Source organism: Eumetopias jubatus, unplaced genomic scaffold (genome assembly GCF_037043125.1).
Source record: "Eumetopias jubatus isolate StellerSeaLion01/CBP00866 unplaced genomic scaffold, mEumJub1_p1.0 scaffold_16, whole genome shotgun sequence".
Classification (NCBI taxonomy): domain Eukaryota; kingdom Metazoa; phylum Chordata; class Mammalia; order Carnivora; family Otariidae; genus Eumetopias; species Eumetopias jubatus.
In genome coordinates, this window is record NW_028274822.1 from 38,816,238 (window position 1) to 38,839,606 (window position 23,369).

Consider the following 23,369-nt stretch of genomic DNA (forward strand, 5'->3'; position numbering starts at 1 on the left):
TGAGGGTTTTAAAATATTGGTCTAGAGGAAAAACAAAGTGTCTAAAAGGAGATTTTTTGAGGATCAGGCATAACTGAGTCGCAAACCATTCAGAAACTATAGTGATGGTGATGAAAGCTTTTTTTTTCCCCCCAATAGAACACATAAATTTTTATAGCATTTTAAAATACAAAAACAATACTAAAATTCAAGTAATTAAATGTTGGAAGGTACAATATTTAGGCACTCACAATTAAGTGCCTGTGAAGGTTTTATTTTCCCCATCTGTCGGAGGGTTCGTGCTGTCTCAGTAAACACTTTCAAATGCCTGAGTTTCCCAGCTGTCAAAAATAGCTCTCAAAAGCGATCTCATGTGAGGTTTTACAACTGGTGTAGCCATTTAGGGTTAATTAGTTTAAAAATTTACCTTAAAAAATTAAACAGCCTTTAAACTATATAATCATTATTATAGCCTATGCTTTAGTCACTAGTTGGCATTATAGCATTTTTCTCTTTGGGAAATAATTTTCAATCAGTTTTTGTTCTTAAACACCATCTCATTAATTTCTCATTTCAATCCTGTGATGTGTAGGTACTAATATTATCCTGTTTTTAATGAGGAACCTGAGATTTAGAGAGGTGAAATAAATCCTCCAAGGTCACATAGATAGCAAATGGGGGAGGGAGAATTGAGTTGGTTAAATTAAAGATAGCGCTTGGACAAATGCTGACAATCTGTAAAACTTCTGGATTCATTACTTTTCTCCAGAGTTGATAAACCAATAGAAACCACTAAGTTTTATGTTTTTTTTTTTTTTTTAATTACAAAACTGACCAGTATTAGGAAGCTTGCAAATTCACATATGCCAACCCAGGAGAATATTTCTATGTAAGTGTGATGTGGTCTCTATCTAGAGGTATGTTTCCCTGTACATTTGGACATAGGGTAGGATAAAAGTGAAAGCTGGATCAAGATTGAGCTTGCATTACATTTCATCATAATCCATTGTGTCTTATAAATTTACTGTGACTTAACTTGTTGTTGGAAAAAAACATATTCTTTGTTTCCCTGTTGTTGAACAAATATGGCCCTATGGCAAGAGAAAAAATTTGGTCTGTCTCCTGTGTAAGGTGTGAGCATCCAGTTTCCTATGAACTGAGAACATATATTTTCACAGGCTATATACATTGGTTAATGTCAAGATGATTTTATTCTGACTCAAATCATGTGCAAGCAAGAAAGAAATCTTTTATTTTTATATGTTAAACACCAGCTTGTACTCTATAGTTAACTATTAATTTTAACTTTGTTGAAACTGCTAATGTTTGGCTTTTTACTCATAATGGCAAATTCAAATGTTTTAATATAAATGAGAATAGGAAACTATTGGCCTAGCTGAGTGTTAAAAAAAAACATTGAAGAAAGGAAGTAAAAAAGAAAGCCAAAGATCCCGTGAATAGTTTGGAAGCAACAATGGTTTAGATCAAAAACAAAATCATTTTTGTTGTCTGTTTTTAAAATATACCTTATTTCTAGAGGAATTTTAGGTTCACAGCAAAATTGAGAGGAAGTACAGAAAGTTCTTGTAGACCTCCTGTAGACCCCCTATACACATCCCCCCACTATTAATATCCCTCACCAGAGTGGTACATTTGTTACAATTGATGAAACTACATCATTATCATCCCCAAATCCATAGTGTATATTAGGGATAAATCTTGGTGTCGAACATTCTATGGGTTTGGACAAGTATAAAGTGACATTTATCCACCATTACAGTATCATACAGAATAGTTTCATTACCTTAAAAATTCCCTGTGCTCCTCTACCTATTCATTCCTGCTGCCCCCCAGGACTCCTGACAAACTATTCTTTTTACGGTCTTCATAGTTTTGCCTTTTTTCAGAAAGTCCTATAGTTGGAATAAAAAGTGTAGCCTTTTCAGACTGTCTTCCTTCCTTTAGTAGTATGCATTTAAGGTTCCTTCATGACTTTTAGTGGTTTGGTAGCTCATTTATTTTTTGCACTGAATAATATCCCACTGTCTGCATGTGCCACAGTTTATCCTTTTACCTACTGAAGCACCTAATAGTTGCCTCCAAGTTTGGCAATTATGAATACAGCTGCTGTAATAATTGGCATAAAGGTTTTTGTGTGGACTTGTTTTCAACTCATTTGGGTAAGTACCAATGAGTATGACTGCTGAATTATTTGGCAAGAGTATGTTTACTTTTGTGAGAAGCTGCAAACTGTCTTCCAAAGCAGATATAGCATTTTGCATTCCCACCAGTGTTGAATGAGAGTTTCTCTTGCTCCACATCCTTGCTAGCATTTGGTGGTTTCAGTGTTTTGGACCTTCACCATTCTAATGGGTATTTAGTGGTGTCTCATTTTTGTTTTAATTTTTAATTCCCTAATGACATATGGGTTTGAACATGTTTTCATTTGTTTACTTGCTCTCTGTTTATCTCTTTTGGTCAGGTGCCTCTTTAGATCCTTTGCCCATTTTTTAAGTGTGTTGCTAGGTTTCTTACTGCTGAGTTTTAAGAGTTCTTCATATATTTTGAATGACTGTCTTCATCAGATGTGTCTTCTGCAAATATTTTCTTCCAGTCTGTTGTTTGTCTTCTCATTTTCTTGACAGTATGTTTCATAGAGAAGATATTTTTTGTTTTAATAAAGTCCTGTTTATTAGTTATTTTTTCATAGATTATGTCTTTGTTGTACCTAAAAAGTTATGGCTATGACCAAAGCCATCTAGATTTTCTCTTTTTTTTGTCTTCTAGGACTTTTTTGTATTGAAGTATAAGCAGCATACAATATTTTATTAGTTTCAGGTGTACAACATACTGATTCAACAATTTTATACATTACTCAGTGCTCACCATTATATGTGCAGTCACCATCTGTCAACCATATAGCATTATTATAATATTATTGACTATAATCCCTATATTGTACTTTTAATTTCCATGATATTTATTTTATAACCGGAACTTTGTACCTCCTAATCCCCTTTCTCTATTTCACCCACCCCTCCATCCACTGCCTTCCAGTTTGTTCTTTGTATATAAGAGACTGATTATTTGTTTTGTTTTTGTTTATTGTCTTTGTCTTATTTCACTTAGCATAATACCCTCTAGGTCCATCTGTGTTCTTACAAATAGCAAGATTCCTTTCTTTTTTATGATTGAGTAATATTCCATTGTATATATATATGTGTGTGTTTGTATATACTACATCCTTTTTGTGTGTTCTTTTGTTTGTTTTGTGTTTACTCTGATTTTTATTCCCATGACTTACTCATTCCATAACTGGAAGCCTGTATCACCGTCTCTCCTTTATCATTTTGCCAAACCAACCACTACCACCACCCTCCCTTCTGGCAACCAACAGTTTATTATCTGTATAGTTTTGATTCTGCTTTTTGTTCATTTTTACACAGTATTTGTCTTTCTCAGTCTTATTTTACTTAGCATAATACCTTCTAGGTCCATCCACATTATGTTAAATGGCAGGATCTCATTCTTTATTATGGCTATGTAATATTCCTGTGTGTGTTTGTGTGTGTGTGTGTGTGTGTGTGTGTGTGTGTGTGTGTGTGTGTGTTCACCACGTTTTCCTTATCCATTCATACATTAATGGACATTTAGGCTACTTCCATGTCTTTGCTATTATAAATACTGCAGTAAACACAGGGATGCATATATCTTTTAGAGTTAGTGTTTCTATTTTCCTTGGGTAAATACCCTGTAGGGGGATTACTGGATCATTTGGTATTTCTATTTTTAATTTTTTAAGGAAACGCCGTACTGTTTTCTGCAGTGGCTGTACCAGTTTACATCCCCACCAATGGCACACGAGTGTTCCTTTTTCTCCATATCCTCACCAACATTTGTTGTTTCTTGTCTTCTTGATTTTAGCCATTCTAACGGGTGTGAAGTGGTATCTCATTGTGGTTTTGATTTGCGTTTCCCTGATCATGAGTGATATTTAGCATCTTTTCATGTGTCTGTGGGCCACCTGTATGTCTTCTTTGGATAAACATCTATTCAGATCTTTGGTCCATTTTTAATTGGATTATCCATTTTGGGGGGGTGTTGACTTTTAGAAGTTCTTTACATATTTTAGATACTAACCATTGACCAGATATGCCATTTGCAAATATCTTCTCCCATTCAATAGATTGCTTTTTAGTTTTGTTGATTGTTTCCTTCACCATGCAGTTAAGTTTTTATTTTGATGAAGTCCCAGTAGTTTACTTTTTGGTTTTGTGTCCCTTGCCTAAGGAAACCTATCTCTAGAAAAATGTTACTATAGCCAATGTCACAAAATTTATTGCTTGAGTTCTCTTCTAGAATTTTTATGGTTTTGGGTCTCACATTTAGGTTTTTACTCCATTTTAAGTTTATTTTGTGTATGGTGTGAGGAAGCAGTCCAGTTTCATTCTTTTACATGTAGCTGTCTAGTTTTCTCAGCACCATTTACTGAAGAGATTGTCTTTTCCCCATGTATACTCTTGCCTCCTTTGTCAAAGATTAATTGACCATATAAATGTGGGTTTACTTCTGGGCTGTCTATCCTGTTTCACTTATCTTCGTGTCTATTTTTGTGCCAGTACCATACTGTTTTGATTACTACAGGTTGGTAGTGTTCTTGAAATCTGGAATTTAAACCTCCAGCTTTGCTCTTTTTCAGGATTGCTTTGTCTATTCAGAGTCTCCTGTGGTTTCAGACAAGTTTTATTCTATTTTTGTGAAAAATGCTATTGATATTTTCATAGGGATTGCATTAAATCTGTAGATTGCTTTGGGTAATATGGGCATTTTGGCCATATAAATTCTCCCAATTCTCGAGCATGTAATATCTTTCCATTTGTTTGTGTCATCTTCAGTTTCTTTCATGAGTGTTTTATAGTTTTAAGAGTACAGGTCTTTTACCTCTTTAGTTAGGTTTATTCCTAGGTATTTTGGGGGGTCCATCATAAATGGTATTTTTTAAAATTTCTTTTTCTGTGATGGTGTTATTTGTGTATAGAAATGCTGCCAATTTCTGGGTGTTCTAGTCTTTAAGATTTTCTATGTATAGTATCATGTCTGCAAACAGTAACAGTTTAACTTCTTCTCTACCAATATGGATGCCTCTTATTTCTTTTTCTTGTCTGATTGCCATGGCATACCACATCTTCTTTATGCATCCATCTGTTGATGGACACTTGGGTTGCTTCCATATCTTGGCCCTTGTAAATACTGCTGCAATAAACATAGGGGTGCATATATCTTTTTGAATTAATGTTTTTGTTTTCTTTGGGTAAATAAAGTAGTGGAATTCTTGGATCATATGGTATTTCTATTTTTAAAGAACTAAATTTTTACTTCTTCCTCCAAGTTTTATGTATGTTGTGTCATATTGTACATCTTTTGTGTGTGTGTGTGTATCTCTTAACTAATTTTTGTAGATAAAATTGACTTTACTAATTTGGTGCTTTAACCTCCATATTGGCTTTGTAAGGGATTAATCTACTACCTTTACTATATATTTTCTTTTACCTGTGAATTTTTTTCCTTATATGATTTTATTCTAATTAAAGCCCTTTCTTTCCACTCACAGAAGTCTAATATTTCTTGTAATACTGGTTTAGTGGTTATGAATTCCTTTAACTTATGTTTGTCTTGGAAGCTTTTATCTTTCCTTCTTTTTTTGAATGATAACCTTTCTGGGTAAGAGTATTCTTGGTTGACGTTTTTTCCCTTTCAGCCCTTTGAATATATTATACCACTCTCTTCTGGCCTGCCAGGTTTCTGCTAAAAAATCAGCTGATAACCTTATGGGGTTTTCCTTGTATGTAACTCTTTTCTCTTGCTGCTTTTAAAATTCTTTATCATTACTTTTGCTATTTTAATTATGTGTCTTGACGTGTACCTTCTTAGGTTAATCTTATTAAGAGCTGTCTGTGCTTTCTGGACAAGAATGTCTGTTTTCTTCCCTAAATCAGGGAAGTTTTCAGCTATTATTTCTTCAAGTATATGTTCTGCCCTCTTCTCTCTCTCCTTTTGGGATTTCTATAATGCAAGTGTTGTTGTGTTTGATGGTGTTGCTGAGTTTCCTTAACCTATTCTCTTTTTTTATTCTTGCATTTTGCTTTTAGCTTGGTTGCTTTCTATTACCCTGTTTCCCAGATCACTGATCCATTCTTTTTCATTCTCTAATCTGTTGATGATCCAAAAGTTTTAGTTTATTTTTGGGTCCATGTATTACTCTGAGTTAAGGTTTGTGAAGTATATAATGCCTGCATCTACATTCATTTTTTTTAAATTTTGCATGTGGATGTCTAGTTGTTCCAGCACCATTTGTTGAAAAGGCTCTATTTTCTCTATTGTAATGCCTTACTCCTTTGTCAGAGATCAGTTGACTATATTTATGCAGGTCTATTTCTGGACTCGGTCTGTTCAATTGATCTATTTATTCTTTCACTAGTACCATACCGTCTTGACTACTATAGCTCTAGAGTAAAGTGTTAGTCCTCTGCCTTTGTTCTTCTTCAATATTGAATTGTCTTTCTGGGACAATTTGCCTTTCAATATAAACTTTAAAGTCAGTTTGTTGATATCCACAAAATAACTTGGGATTTTGATTGGGACTGCATTGAATTCAATCATGTTGGGAAGAACTGACTTTTTGACAATATTGAATCTTATCAAGGAAGACGTAGTATTTCTTTTTATTCAGTCTTTCCTATTTTTTTCAGTTTTGTACTTTTACTCATATATATCTTATACATATTATTACATTGGTACTTAAGTATTTCATTTATTTGAGTGTGAATATAAATGATATTGTGATTTTAATTTTGAATTTCACCTGTTCATTACTTGTATATAGGAAATAAATGACTTTTATATATTAACCTTGTAACCTGCAGCCTTGCTGTAATCACTAATTAGTTCCAGGAGTTTTTTGGTTGAATCTTTACAATTTTCTACATACACAGTCATTTCATCTATAAAGAGACTGTTTTCTTTCTACTTTTCCAATGTTTTTACATTTTATTTTTTTCTTGCCTCATTGCATTAGCTAGGACCTCCACTATGATACTGAAAAGGAGGGATGAGAGGGAATATCCTAGTCTTATTCCTGATCTTATCAGAAAAGTGTCTAGTTTCTCACCATTTGAGTATGATGTTTGCTGTAGGTTTTTTTGTAGATGTTCCTTATCAGGTTGAGAAAGGTTTCCTATATTCCTAGTGTGCTGAAAGTTTTATCATAAATTTAAGTGCTGATTTTTTTCAAATGCTTTTCCTACATCTATTGATATGATTGAGATGATTGTGTAATTGATCTGTTCATGTGATGGATTACCTTAGTTGATTTGTGAATATTGAACACACATATCTGAGATAAGTCCAACTTGGTCATGGTTTATAATTCTTTTTATACATTGTTGGATTTATTTTGGTAATATTTTATTGTATATTTTTGCATCTCTTTGAGAGTTACTGATTTATAGTTTTGTCTTTTTTTAAACTTTTTATTTAAACTCCAGTTAGTTAACATACAGTGTAATATTACTTTCAGGAGTACAATACGGTGATTCAACACTTCTGTGTATCACCCAGTGCTTATCACACAAGTGCATTTCCTAATCCCCATCACCTATTTAACCCATCTCCCATCCTACCTTCCCCCCTGGTAACTGGAGAAAAGGGAACCCTCTTGCCCTATTGGTGGGAATGCAAACTGGAACAGTCACTCTAGACAACACTATGGAGGTTCTTCAGAAAGTTAAAAATACAATTACCCTACAATCTAACAATCACACTGTTAGGTATTTACCCAAAGAATATAAAAATACTAATTCATACTAATTCAAAAATACATGCACTGCAGTGTTTATAGCAGCATTATGTACAACAGCCAAATTATGGAAACAGCCCAAGTGTCCATTGACTAATGAATGGATAAAGAAGATGTGGTATATATACACACTATGGAATATTACTCAACCATAAAAAATACAATTTTTTGCTATTTGCAGTGACATGGATGGAGCTAGAGAGTATTATGCTAAGTGTAGTTTTGTCACTAAAATTTTTTGTTGTTGTTTAATTTTTATTAAGTAGGCTCCATATCCAACATGGAGCTTGAACTCATGACCCCAAGATCAAGAGTTACACACTTTAGCAACCAAATCAGCCAGACACTCCAGTTTGGTCATTTTTTAAATCTAGCTTTGGTATTAGGACAATGTTGACCTCATAAAATGAGTTAGGGAGTATTTCCTGTCTTCTGTTGTCTGGAAGTGATCATAGTGTTACAATTTATTCCTTAAATGTTTGATAGAATTAATACTTCTGGGCGTCATACTTTCTGTTTTGGAAAGTTATTAGCGATTCAATTTTTTAAATAGATATAGTTCTATTTAGATTGTCTAGTACTTGTGGGAGTTTTTACAAATTGTTTCTTTGAAGATATTAGTCTGCTTCATCTTGGTTATTGAAACTGTGGCCATAGAATTGTCCTTTAGAATTGTTTTTGTAGTATTCCTTTATTATCCTTTTGATGTCCATGGGATCTGTAGTGATTTCCCTTGTTTCATTCATTTTAGTGATTTGTGTTTTTTTCCTTGTTTTACTTTATTAGCTTGACTAGAGGCTTACACATTCTACTAATCGTTTCAAAGAACCAGCTTTTAGTTTCATTGGTTTTTCTCTGTTTTCATGTTTTCAATTTCATTGATTTCTGCTCTAATTTTTCTTTCTTGTTAGTTTGGATATAACTTGCTCTTCCATTTTGAGTTTTCTTCAGGTGGAAGCTTAGATTATTGACTTTAGATCTTTGTTCTTTTCTAATATATATAGTCAATGTAATATATATATAGTTTAATATGTCTTTTTGCTGCATCACACAAATTTGGCTAAACTGTATTTTTTTTCATTTAGTTCAAAGTATTTTTAACTTCTTTTGAAATTTCTTTTTTGACCCAAGTGTTATTTATAAATATGTTGTTTAATCTCCAAGTATTTTGGTATTTTTTAGCTATCTTTATGTTGACTTCTAGTTTTATTCCTTTGTGTTCTGAGAGCATAGGCTATATGAGTTTTTATCCTTTTAAATTTAAGGTACTTTATGGCCTAAAATGTGGTCTATCATATTTGTTTTTAATTTTTTCTCAAAAATCATCTGTCTATACTTGTGTTGTCTATCTCTTCCTACATATTGTCTAGTTTTTACATTACAGTCCTTAGTATATTATGCATAGTTGTTGTAAACTTACAGTGTGATTATTTCAAAATTCCTGGCATATTTGGGTCTGGTTATAATACTTATTTTGTATCTTCAAAACTTTTTTTGTTTGCCTTGTAGTTTTTAATTGAAATGTGGACATGTTATACTAGGTTAAAGAAACTGTAGTAAATAGGTCTTTAATAATGGTAAGGTATGTTAGAAGTGTTCTATATTCCTATGATTAGGTTTCAGTCATTTAGTAGACCTATGTCCCTCAGCTATGAACTCCACAAGTGTTTCTCAGTTTTTTCCTCCCCCCCCCACCCTTTAAATGGTATTGGATGGCTTGGCGGGGGGAGGGGGGCTACATTTGGATATTTCCTCTCAGAGTATGGTATTTTTCTTCCCCCAAGTAAATTAGGACCTGAGAAAACCCCAGTAGTTTACGCTTTGGTAAAGGAGTTTCTCTTGAGAGCAGGACTTGTTAAGAAGTTCTGAACACTGAAAAATACTTTCTCCTTTCCCCTGGACGCCCAAGGTTTTGTTTTGTTTTGTTTTCCTCTGATCTTCACTATAATAACCTGGTAGAACTCCTGGAAGAATAAATGAAAATTGAGGAGCCCCCTTCACTCCAGCTGCCATGACTTGGTCCCTCTGGAGTTTTTATCTCTCAGATTTGTCTACATTGAGCCTCCAGAATTTCGTCTATTACACTCAGAATTTTCCTACACCAATACCAGTTCCTGTGATGTGAGTTTCTGCTCCAGTAAGTCATGATTTTTTCTACCCACCTGTTTGTCTATCTGATTTTGGGGGTAGTAGTTTGCCTTGTGACCTCACCTCTCTGACAGATGTAAGAAAAATTGATTTTTTTTGTGTTCACTCTTTTTACTTGTTAGCTTCTTACATGCTGGACCAACAACCACCAGAAACATTTTTATTTGACCATACAATAGTTTGAAATTTTTGAGATATTTAAATATCTGTAATTCATTAAAACTGCTTCATGAACAGGCAGCATAGGAACAATATCTAATTTAAACACTGAAGATTTAATCATATTATGAGCCCATCATTTCTTTTTCATGATTCTAAAATCTAAAAGGCTCTCAAAAATAAAAATTTTCTACATAAATTTGCGGCAAACTCATTTTTAGCAAAACCTGATCTGAATTGACAAGCTATTTATGGTCTCCATCTACTTCAGTGTATTCATATTTTCTAGAGAAATATATATTTTTATAGTATTCTGGGATATTTCAAACTATGTTTATGTTCCACATACTATATGTAGATATAAAAAATTCTAAGTCTGAAACCTATCTGGAACCAAAGGTTTCCAATAAAAGATTATGAACCTATAATATTCTTAATCTCAGAATTCAAGACCTTTCTTTAATAGATGGTATGTTATTGTGTAATTAACTAGACATGGAGTCGGACAATATGGTTACAGCATTTAAATAGTTGGGTAAAGAAGGAGTACAAAATTTTGTTTATAATTTTAAAGGATAAGATTGTGTCTGGCATATTGTTTGAGCATGAATAAACCTCAAATGCCAGTAGGATAACTAACAGAAGTACTTATTTATCATAGTTGTCTTATTGTCCTTTTATTCTCATTTTGCATCCAAGGGGAAATGTGGGGTTGATTTTTGTTTTTAATCTTTTTCCAGAGACCTAAGAACAAGCATGCTTTAATGTATTTTTGAGTCTTGCTTTTCAGATTTTACATTTATAGTATAAAAGTTCATGTGCTTGACATATCAAAGGACATTGCCCTATAATCAGCCATTTCTTGCACACCTACCTTCAAAAGTAAATATGAAAGGAAAACAGTCTAATCCTTCTGTAAGCCTTTAATTGAGATTCAAAGTTTGGATTCTCTCTCTTTACTCACAATTAAAAACCAATATTGTCCAAGCAATAATCCACAAACTTCTATTAATAAGCATTTGCTATGTTCCTAGCACTAAGTATTTACAGAGCACTTTTAATAATTAACAAACCCAGGGTATCTTGGATGCTTACTATATATCAATAACAAATCCTGTCAAAATTCCTCAAGGAATTCCTTAAGTTCTCAAGGGAGTTAATATCTTGTAGCAGGGACAGATAAGAAAACAGGTATCTAGCAGATAAGTTTTCCTCACGGGAGAGAAAGAAAAATCTTCAGTGAAGACCTGATTGAGTACTACATTGTCTAGCCTTTCTTCCCCCCCCCCCCCCGACACCCAGAATCTCCTCATTGGCCAGAATCTGGCCATTTTTTAAATCCTGTACTTCGTAACGTCCTTTGTATATACTGGTATCATCTACTTTGATATATGTATAATGGAGTGCCTAGAAAAGATAGGTATAGTGGAGTAAATACTAGTTTTAGAATCAGAAAGTATGAGTAGCACATCACTAAGATAGGCAGAGACCGATGTGGGAGATATTGACCAGCTACTCACTGATCTCTCTTCTTTTTCCCCTGGGCACACACATACCTAAACAGCATTTCCAAGTGTTCCTTGCCCCTGTAATTGAGTTCTGGGCAATGGAAAGAGAGTAGAGATGAAATGTACCAGTTCCAGGACTGGCCCGTAGTAATTTCCATGCATGATCCTCCTTTCCTTCTCTACTGGCTAGAGACAGGATTCCAAGGTCCTAGATTTCCACACATGGAAGAAACGTAGGACCCTGAGTTACCCCATGTGAAGTCCCCACCAGTCACAGAAACCCCTTTGGACCTGATTTGAATGAGAAATGAATTCTGTTTAGTCACTGAGATTTGGAGGGTTTGTCTTTTATAGCAGCTAGCATTGTATTGACCATGCAGTTATGAACATAAATTTAAGGATAGATTATGTCTGTCACATGGTATCAAAATCTCAAACCAGAAGTTATATCAGTTAAATCTTGCATGCTATAACACAGCACATATGGGTAGACAGCATTGAAGCCAGATTGCAAGGGTTCAAATCATAACTCTACTGTTCACTCTCATTTTTTTCTCACCAGTAAAATGAGCATAATACTATTTACCTCATGGGGTCCTTGTGAGAATGAATTAATATGTGTAACATATTAACTATAGAGGTAGAACATAACTAATATTTATATTGTGGTTATCATTGTCATAGGTGGTCTTGCTGTTATTTACAACTAGACTTGTTTTAAAAAAACAAATGAAACAAGGTTAATATGTAATCTACAAGTTAAAAGTACTTTAATAATAGATACCAGGTTTGGAAATTCTACCTTCCAAAACTTCAGTTTTTAGTGTCTGAAGCCTAGGCTGTGAAATTTTTACTAAATAATGTTAAAATATTTATATCACCCCCTTCCCTTGTGAATAAAAATTGTAATAGTGCCTCAAAACCTCTAACAATATTCTAATCATTTGAATTGTTGGGGATGGAATTAATGATTAGGAATTCAATTCATTTTCAACTGAAATTTAACTCAAAGAAAAAAAATTACTCTAAAAACACAATTAGTAAGTGGGGGAAAAATACATTAGCAGTATGCTTAACATTTTTCATCTTTTTAAAAGTACTTGAACAAAATCTAATTGATAGTCATGAGATATTCAGAGATCCAATGACTGCATTTACCTTTTATTATTTTAATTGTAGAACAAAATGGAGATAATAGAAGATGAATTTTGCCATTTGGGGATTTCTCCTTCAGGGTGATAAGTTAATAACTTTAATAGTCGTGTTTGAAACTTTAAAAGAAGAGTTAAATCAGGGATTCATGCTTTTACTAAGGCACAAGACTTCTCTAATATCAGTATATTCTAACCTTATAATAACAGACAAAATCAATATCCCTAACATTTTTGGAAGCTTCAGGAACATAAACTGTGTTGGCTTCTTCCTCTTAAAAATGGTGTAAACAGAGAAACTTGGAGTTGATAGAAACCTGTAATGTCATTCCTCCCACATATTTCTGTCATCATTTATATAATAAAAATAAAAGCCTTGACAAATTGGTTAAAATATATACCAGTTCTCTCAGGGGAAATTCTTTCACATAGAAGTGTATAGTAAGTTCAAATAAAATGTGTTGCTTTTGACTTATGTCTTTTATTTCTAAATGAAATCTGCAGAATGATGGGACAATTTTTTTTCTCAGATAGGAAAAACTTCAGTAACCACTTAGCACACCAGGCATGTGTGCCAAGGGACAATCATGAGAATCTGTTGTTCTGCACTCATTTTAGAATGATGGCTTATACTTTCCTCCCCACTTCTACTCCATGAGTGTTTATGTAGCCTGACCAATATTTCTTTCCTTTGCCTTGGTGTGTGTGTTAATATTGAAGATTAATTGTTCAGTGTTGAATCTCTGTATGATCTCATTGCATGTTTCAGGCCATACATCCTCAAAAAACTACTTCTCATAGATGACTTCTTATCATCAATGGATCAAATTATGTTTGATATAAAAAAAACCCCACATATGTTTAAGATAGCAGGAGGGATAGCTCTCTTCTCTACCTCTACCTCATCATCTAAAAGTGGTACCCAAACAATACCAACTTAGGAGAAAGCCCACTTTGATTGAAAGATAAATCAGGCATGCTTGACATAAAGGTGTTTTTTTCTTTTTTATATATCTTCTAATTTCTTCACTGAATGTCTTTTAATAACCCCATAGTATTGCTAGTAAAGAAGAAAGCATGTGAAAACTCAAACATGGGAATTAATCAGAGCAAAGAAAAACAGGAGATACTCCTTACCTTATGTTTGGATTTCTTTCCTTATACAAACTTTGGAGTTTTTTTGTTTTTAAATATTTATTTGAGAGAGAGAGATAAAATGAGAATGAGTGGGGAGAAGGGCAAAGGGAGAGAATCTTTCAAGCAGACTCCCCGCTGAGTGCGGAGCCTGACTTAGGGCTCCATCCCACCACCCCTGAGATCCTGACCTGAGCTGAGACCAAGACTTGGACACTTAACTGACTGACCCACCCAGGTGCCCCAATTGTGGAAATTTTTTGATTAAAATATTTTGTGTTCTTGTGTGTTGTTAGAATTGTGGTAAAAAAAAAAGTAACAAAAAATTGCCATCTTAACCATTTTTAAGTGTACAGTTCAGTGGTATTAAGTGTGCAAATATCATGACTATCCAAGTCCATAACTCTTTTCTTGTCTTGTAAAACTGAAACTCTTTACCCATTAAAAAATAACTTCCCATTCCCCTCTCCCCTCATCTCCTGGCAACCACCATGCTACTTTATATGATTTTGACTGCTCTACATACATCATATAAGTAGAATCATACAGTATCTGTCCTTCTGTGACTGATCTGTTTCACTTAGCATAATGTCTTCAAGTTCATCCATGTTGTAGCATGTGACAGTATTTCCTTCCTTTTTAAGGCTGAGTAATATTTCATTATATGCATATACCACATTTTGTTTATCCACTTATCCATGGATAGATATTTAGGTTGCTTCCATCTTTTGGCTATTGTGAATAGTGCTGCTATGAAAATGGATGTGCAAATATATTTTTGAGACCCTGCTTTCAGTTCTTTTGGATACATGCCAACGAGAGGGATTTGAAGATTATATGATAGTTCTATCTTTAATTTTTTAAGGAACCAACATATTCTTCATAGCCATCACACTATTTTACAATCCCACCATCAGTGTACAAGGGTTTGTACTTTTCCATGTAACCACCAACACTTCTTTTCTGGGTTTTTGGTAGTAGCCATCCTAAATGGGTTTTATTGTAGTTTTTGTGTGCATTTCTCTGATGATTAGTGATGTTGAGCATCTTTGCATATGCTTGTTGTCCATTTGTATGTCAGTTTGGGACAAATGTCTACCCGAGTCCTTTACCCATTTTTGGATTAGGCTATTTAATTTTTTTGTTGAGTTGTAGGAGTTTGTTTTTTTTTTTCTTGAGAGGGAGAGAGAGCACAAGTGAGGGGCAAGGGGGAGAGGGAGAGAGCATCTTAAGCAGACTCTGTGCTCAGCAGAGAGCCCAATGTGGGACTTAATCTTACAACACTGAGATCTTGACCTGAACCAAAATCAAGAGTTGGCCTCTTAACCAACTGAGCCACCCAGGTGCCCCTGAGTTGTAGGAGTTCTCAGTATATTCATAGTGTATTCTTAAAACTTGCAGTGTATCATGAGTGATTTAATCTTTTGGCTAAAAAAATTTTTCAATTCAAATATCCATTTTCTCATCAAAGAGTTTGGCATTTGTAACACTCAGGGATTTTAGTGAAGGTGACTAATTGCAGCAGAAAGAAAATATTTATATAAAGCAGTCTCTGGGAGGTGTGAACAGTCAGGCTTGGAGTCTTCATAGCCAGGAACAATTTTGTAATTTGCATTGCACAAGTCACCTGTTGGAAATAGTTCAAGACTGAGCATAGGCAATTGCTCCCTAGAACCATGGATACTGCTACCCCTGGAGCTGAACATACAGTTGCCCTCTGGCTACCACCTGGCCAGAATGGTTTCTATTTCTTTACATACTACCTTCTATTTAAAGTTTGTGGTGAGTACATTCAATATATGGGGTCTGGATTGAAAGAACACCACCAAAAGGCATTTTTAAGCCTCTGTTTAGGGAGTGGGGTCAGTTTATATAAGGGGGGGTTTCTCAAAAATAGGAAAAAGTGTCAAATGTCTACTATTTATTTTCCTTCATTCACCCAATATCACAAACTTATACTTCTAAAAAATTGTTTTCCCACATCCTAAAATGCAACAGTTACTGCTAAATGGAAAACATGCCCTTCTTCTACAAGATAAAAGTCCACTGAAAATTTCATTGTTGTTGTGAAGGAAACAATAAAACTAAAAGGCAACCTTCAGAATGGGAGAAGATATTTGCAAATTATGTATCTGATAAAGGGTTAGTGTTCAAAAGAACTTAACCAAACTCAGCATCCAAAAAACTAATCCAATGAAGAAATGGGCAGAAGACACGAATAGACATTTTTTCAAAGAAGACATATAGATGGCTAACAGACACGTGAAAAGATGCTAGACATCACTCATCATTTAGGGAAATACAAATCAAACATACAATGAGATAGCACTTCACACCTGTCAGAATGGCTAAACTTAACCCAGGAAACAACAGATTGTTGGTGAGGATGGAGAGAAAGGGAACCCTCTTACACTATTGTTGGGAATGCAAACTGGTACAGCTGCTCTGGAAAATGCTATGGAGGTTCCTCAAAAAGTTAAACATAGATCTATCCTACAACCCAGAAATTACACTACTAGGTATTTACCCAAAGGATACAAAAATACTGATTTGAAGGGATACATGCACTCCAATGTTTACAGCAGCATTATCAACAATGGCCAAATTATGGAAAGAGACTAAATATCCATCAACTGACGAATGGATAAAGAAGATGAGGTATATACACAATGGTATATTACCTGGCCATCAAAAAGAATGAAATCTCGGTATTTGCAATGGCATGGATAGAGCTGGAGTGTATCATGCTAAGTAAAATAAGTCAGAGAAAGACAAATACCATATGATTTCACTCATGTGGAATGTAAGAAACAAGAGATGAATATAAGGGAAGGAAAAAAAAAAAGAGAGGGAAACAAGCCATAAAAGACTCTTATAGAGAACAAACAGGGTTGCTGGAGGAGAGGTGGGTGGGTGATGGGCTAAATGGGTGATGGGTATTAAGGGGGGCACTAGTGATGAGCACTGGGTGTTATACGTAAGTGATGAATCACTAAATTCTCCTGAAACTAACATTACTCTATGTGTTAACTAATGGGAGTTTAAATAAAAACTTGAAACTACCAAAAAAAAAAAAAGTTTGTTACTATAACTGGTTTCAAATCTAGGATCGCCAAGGTATGTTCATTGATTTTTCTCCATTTTATCATGATTCCATCTTGTAACAGGTAGTTTAAACTGCTACCAAAATTTCAGAAATAAACTTGAATCACTGAAGTAGTAATTAGTAAAAGTTTACTGTGTACACACCAAAAAGACAGTTTGTAAACTGGGAGCATTCAAAACCTGGAATGAGGCTCAGATGTATATTGTTATAAAACAGCTAACATAGTGAGGAGGCAGCAACTGTTTATTCACAGTGATTGGTTATCCTATTAGAATTTTCTTGAATGAGGAAATTGGTTAGTGATTACCTCATACCAATTTTGGGAGCCAGTGTAAGCTTCACCCATGATTTTCAGAGACATAAGCAAAAAATGACCCAGGTCAAGTTAATCTTGCAAAATAAACTAAGTTAAACTTTGCTTGTATAACCTAGTTTTGTCTGCTCAGAATTGTCAGTTCTGGTCTCTTACTTATTTTTGATTTGAACACTATAAAGTTACCACACCTGAGGGACACCCTCTATGAAACAATGGAGGAAAAGAAAAGATTCACCATCACTTCTGGTTGCACTTGAGTTACTGTACCTATGCCAGCATAGGGAGAACTCCCAGGAATTATCCTAACACCAACTGTCCTGACATTAATCCACAAGGTGTTTAGAGCCCCAGATCCTGATTTGGACATGTACTGTTTTTCTTGGTAACAGAACTATATGGGAAATGGAGACAGGAGAAACAAAGATTGAATTGTTTGAGCATTCTAATTATCGCATATGTAAAACAAAAGATTTGCTTCTTACTGAGAATCAGTCAAAATTAAAGGTCTGTCATTTGAAGAATATTCTCAATAAGCCTACTACAGTTTTTTTCTTTCTTATGGGAATCCCATCAGAATTCTTTTGTATGACGTAAACCTATAGCAGATCTGAGAATAGCTAATGCATCTACAGGCAAAGGTACTTGTATGCATCTCACTTACCACTCACTTATCTCTCTCACATACTGCATCAAGCATATAATCTGTCCAGATGAGACCTGGAAGTTCCAGAAGAAATGGCATGGAAAGTTGCCATTGAGAAGCTGAAATAGCTTGAAGAAATGAGTTTTCCAATAACAAAACTCTATATAAATTCATCAAGAACTTCAATGTATATGGTAGAACAACACTGTGTTGGGAAGTGACAGCGGGTTCGCAGCCACCGGCAGCTGCTGCGAGGGTGAAGCCGGAGTGGACTTTCTGGAGCAGTTAGTTCCTCACTTCTCAGGTGTCACCGAGAGCTCAGCAAACTTTCTCCCTAGCACCAAGGCTGAACTATACCATTTAGAAGAATGGAAGCTAATGCATCTGTTGACATGTTTTCAAAACTTCTGGAAAATCAGTTGCTTCAGACTACCAAACTAGTAGAAGAACATTTGGATTCTGAAATTCAGAAACTGGATCAGATGGATGAGGATGAATTGGAACGCCTCAAAGAGAAGAGACTTGAGGCACTAAGGAGAGCGCAACAGCAGAAATAAGAATGGCTTTCAAAAGGACATGGGGAATACAGAGAAATCCCTAGTGAGAGAGACTTTTTTCAAGAAGTCAAGGAGAGTAAAAAAGTGGTTTGCCATTTCTACAGAGACTCCACATTCAGGTGTAAAATATTAGACCGACATTTGGTGATATTGTCTAAGAAACATCTTGAGACCAAATTTCTGAAGCTGAATGTGGAAAAAGCACCTTTCCTTTGTGAGAGACTGCGTATCAAAGTCATTCCCACACTAGCACTGGTAAAAGATGGAAAAACACAAGATTATGTGGTTGGATTTACTGACCTAGGAATTACAGATGACTTGACCACAGAAACTTTAGAATGGAGGCTGGGTTGTTCTGATATTCTCAGTTACAGTGGAAATTTAATGGAGCCACCATTTCAGAGCCAAAAGAAATTTGGAACAAACTTCACAAAGCTGGAAAAGAAAACTATCCGAGGGAAGAAATATGATTCAGACTCTGATGATGATTAGAAATTAGTTACAATTCTTTGTAAATTGTCTTTTTATTTCTGCTTACTTCAGAATTAGATGTGTTTTCTAAATCCTGTTGGTTTTTATACATTGGTCATCTAATGGTCATGTTCTAGAGTTGTGTACAGTTTCATCACATTGAAAGACATCTTCAGTATTTTCTGTGTGGCACTCATGTTTAAGTTGAGGAAAACTTCTGAGTTCTTAAATTATCCAGCAAGGGTCTGGATTCTCTATTTTTGAGATTGATTTTATCACAATATGATTCCTACGTCTTTATACCATTCACAGTTGTGTTTTTAATCTACTGGATTGAAAATAGGAATTCAGCAAACTACTCCAGGACTAATTCTTACACAGCATTATTTACTTTATACAGCAGGTCAAACAACATTTACTGGTGTAACAGACTCACTTGTAAATGAATTATAAACACTCTTTATTTCTGGAATATATTTAACTATTAAAGAACTGCCTATTTATTCTGTAGGCTGTGTGTTGATGATGAATCAACTGATGGCAGCAGAAAGCTTTTTCAGGTTTTGAGCAACTGCCTTATTTAAAGGATTCTGATTGCTTGTATTTTAAGACATGCATTAAAAAAATAATAAGGACGGGAAAAAAAAGGACACTGTGTTAATATAGTTATGTAGCTCAAAATAACATGGAAGTGACTTAAAAATATATATGTTGTAATTGTAGATTAATTTTATGTATTCAGAATTCTTGATCATTCCACAATTCATATATAAAGGAAAGGAAGTCTTCTATTAAAAAATCCAAAAGAGAAAGATTGGCAGGAGCTCCAAAATGTCAACATGTCAAAAACTTGTTAAAAAAGTCTGATGGTCAAAATTATAAAAATAAGAAAGGGTGACAAAAAATAAAGATGATGAAAATAACAGATAATGAGATTCAAGACCCTTTCTAACAGGAAACGACTTAACAAAGGAAAGATTAAAATAATAACACAGTTTGTTAGGGTGACAACACGTAAATGTCAGCAGCAGTTTCCTTTTGACTTTGATAAATACTGTGATATTTCATAATGGCATTTTAAGATGAATTGATTCCATTCAATATAGTTTAATTTTAAAAAGGTTTTTTCCTCTTAAATCTTGATCAAATATTATTTAAAGATATTCAACAGTACATTGACAAAAATAAATTCCTTACTAACATTTTATGGAAAAAACTAAAAGTATCAAAGTGATAAAAGATGCTGACCAGTTTTTTGAAAACCAAAGGTCACATATACTATTTTGCTTGTAAACTCTTTTGAACAAGAAAGACATTATGTACCAGGGTTTATAAAATGGATAAATATCTTAAGAAAATTTAAAAATCTTAAAGGTTATGAAGATTTCATAGAGCTCATAATGGTAATGGTTACTGGATTACATGTGAAGAAAATAAAAATGCACTAGCTTCTCAAAGTGTGTTCCCCAGACTTGCAGTGTTCTGAAATGGATATTTGTGTCCTTTTGAAATTCCTGTGTTGAAATCCCAACCTTCAATGTGATACCAAGAGGTGGGGCTTTGGAGAGGTGGTTGGGTCATCAGTGTGGACTCTAATGAATGGGACTAATACACTTCTTAAACAAAACCCAGAGAGTGCTTTTGCCCCATCTGCTATGTGCGGACCTAGAGAAAAGATTACTGTCTATGAACCAGGAAGCAGGCCTCATCAGACATCAGATTTGCTGGCACCTTGATCTTGGACTTCCCAATGTCCAGCACGGCGAAAAATAAGTGTTAGTTGTTTAAGTCACCTATCTGTAGTATTTTTGTTATAGCAGCCCAGACTAAGACTAGCTGCATCTGCATTACCTGGGTGCATATTAGAAATTCTAATTTGGGGGCCCTATTCCAGACCTACTGTATGAGGGACAGCAATCTGTTTTAACAACCTCTTGGGGTGGTTCCTTTTTTTTTTTTTTTAACTTGAAGCATAGTTGATATAAAATACTGGTTTCAGGTATACAACACAGTGATTTGACAATTGTATACATTATGAAATTCTCACCACAATATGTGTAGTTATCTGTTACCATATGTTATTTTTTTTAAAGATTTTATTTTTATTTTATTCATGAGAGAGAGAGAGAGAGGCAGAGGGAGAAGCAGGCTCCCAAGGAGCAGGGAGCCCGATGCAGGGCTCGATCCCAGGACCCTGGGATCATGACCTGAGCCGAAGGCAGACGCTTAACCATCTGAGCCACCCAGGCGCCCCTGTTGCCATATGTTATTAAAATATTATTGACTATACTCCTTATGCTGTACTTTGTATCCCCTGACGTATTTTATAACTGAAAGTTTGTACCTCTTATCCCTTTTACCTATTTGTCCGTCCTTCCACCCGTCACCTTCTGACAACAAGTTCTTTGAATTTGAGTCTGTTTCTGGTTTTTGTTTCTTTGTTCATTTGTTCTTTTTAGATGCCATATACAATTGAAATTGTATTTGCTTTCTCATCCTTATTTCACTTAGCATAATACCGTCTAGATGCAGCTGTGCCATAACAAATGGCAATATTTTATTTTTTATTATGGAGGAGCAATCTTTCATTGTATAAATATACCTGCTACATTCTCTTTGTCCTTTCATCTGTTAGTGGATACTCAGGTTGCTTCCATATCTTGGCTATTATAAATAATGCTGCAACAAACATAGGAGTGCATATATCTTTTTGAATTGGTGTCTTCATTTTTTTCAGATAAATACCCAGAAGTGAAATTACTGAATCATATGGTATTTCTATTTTTAATTTTTTGAGGAACCTCCATACAGTTTTCCATAGTGGTTACACCAATTTACCTTCCCACCAACAGTACATGAGGGTTCCCTTTTCACCGAACTTGTTATTTCCTGTCTTTTTGATACTAGTCATTCTAACAGGTGTGAGATGATATCTCCTTGTGGTTTTAATTTACTTTTCCCTGATGATTAGTGATGTTGAGCATCTTTTTATGTACCTCTTGGACATCTGTGTGTCATCTTTGGAAAAAGGTCTATTCAGGTCCTCCACCCATTTTTTTTGAGATTTATTTATTTTTATTGTTATGTTAATCACCATACATTACATCATTAGTTTTTGACGTAGTGTTCCACGATTCATTGTTTGTGCATAACACCCAGTGCTCTATGCAGAACGTGCCCTCTTTAATACCCATCAGCAGGCTAACCCATCCCCCCACTCCCTCCCCTCTAGAACCCTCAGTTTGTTTTTCAGAGTCCATCATCTCTCATGGTTCGTCTCCCCCTCCGATTTCCCCCCTTTCATTCTTCCCCTCCTGCTATCTTCTTCTTCTTCTTTCTTTTTGGCATCTAATGTATTATTTGTTTCAGAGGTACAGGTGTGTGATTCAACAGTCTTGCACAATTCACAGCGCTCACCATAGCACATACCTCCATGCATTTTTAATAAAATTGTTTGGTATTGAGTTGTATGAGTTCTTTATATACTTTGGATATTAACTCCTTATTGGATATATCATTTGCAAATATGTTCCTCCTCTCGGTAGGTTGCCTTTTTGTTTTCTTGATGGTTTCTTTCACAGTGAAAAAGAGTTTCAGTTGCATATAGTCTAAATTGTTTATTTTTGCTTTGTTTCCTTGCTAAGACCAATGTCTAAGAGTTTACTGCCTGTTTTCTTTTAGGAGTTTTAAGGTTTCAGGTATTACATGAAAGACCTGTACGAAGAAAACTGAGACACTGATGAAAGAATTTGAAGCTGACATAAATAGATGGGAAGATATACCATGTTCATGGATTGGAAGAATATTGTTAAAATGCCCATATTACCCAAAGTGATCTAAAGGTTAAATGCAATCCCTATAAGATACCAATGACATTTTTCACAGAACTAGAATAGTCCCAAAACTGTATGGATCCACTAAAGACCCTGAAATAGCCAAAGAAGTCTTGAGAAAAAGAACAAAGCTGGAAGTAACACAATCCCAGATTTAAAACCATACTATGCAGCTATAGTAAACAAGACAGTACAGGCACAAAAATAGACACATAGATCACCTAAACAGAATAGAAAGTCCAGAAATAAATACATTCTTTTATGGTAAATTAATCCATGACAAAGGAGAAAAAGTAGATGACAGGGATAAGACCGTCTCTTCAATATATGGTGCTGGGAAAACTGCACAGCTACATTCAAAAGAATGAAACTTAACCATTTTCTTACACCAGATTTTTTATCTCCTTGGTTAAATCTATTCCAAAGTGTTTCATTTTTTGATATAATTGTAAATGAGATTGTTTTCATAATTTCTTTTTCTGATAGTTCATTATTAGTATATAGAAATG

At 34.6% G+C, this 23,369-nt stretch overlaps 1 protein-coding gene and 1 pseudogene across 6 annotated transcripts in view; both read left to right on the forward strand.

Annotated features, from left to right (window-relative positions):
* NOL4 (nucleolar protein 4) overlaps positions 1–23,369 on the forward strand; it is a 406,663-nt gene that overhangs the window by 253,205 nt on the left and 130,089 nt on the right. The gene's annotated exons all lie outside the window — the stretch shown is intronic.
* Positions 18,368–19,373, forward strand: LOC114205028 (thioredoxin domain-containing protein 9 pseudogene; annotated as a pseudogene).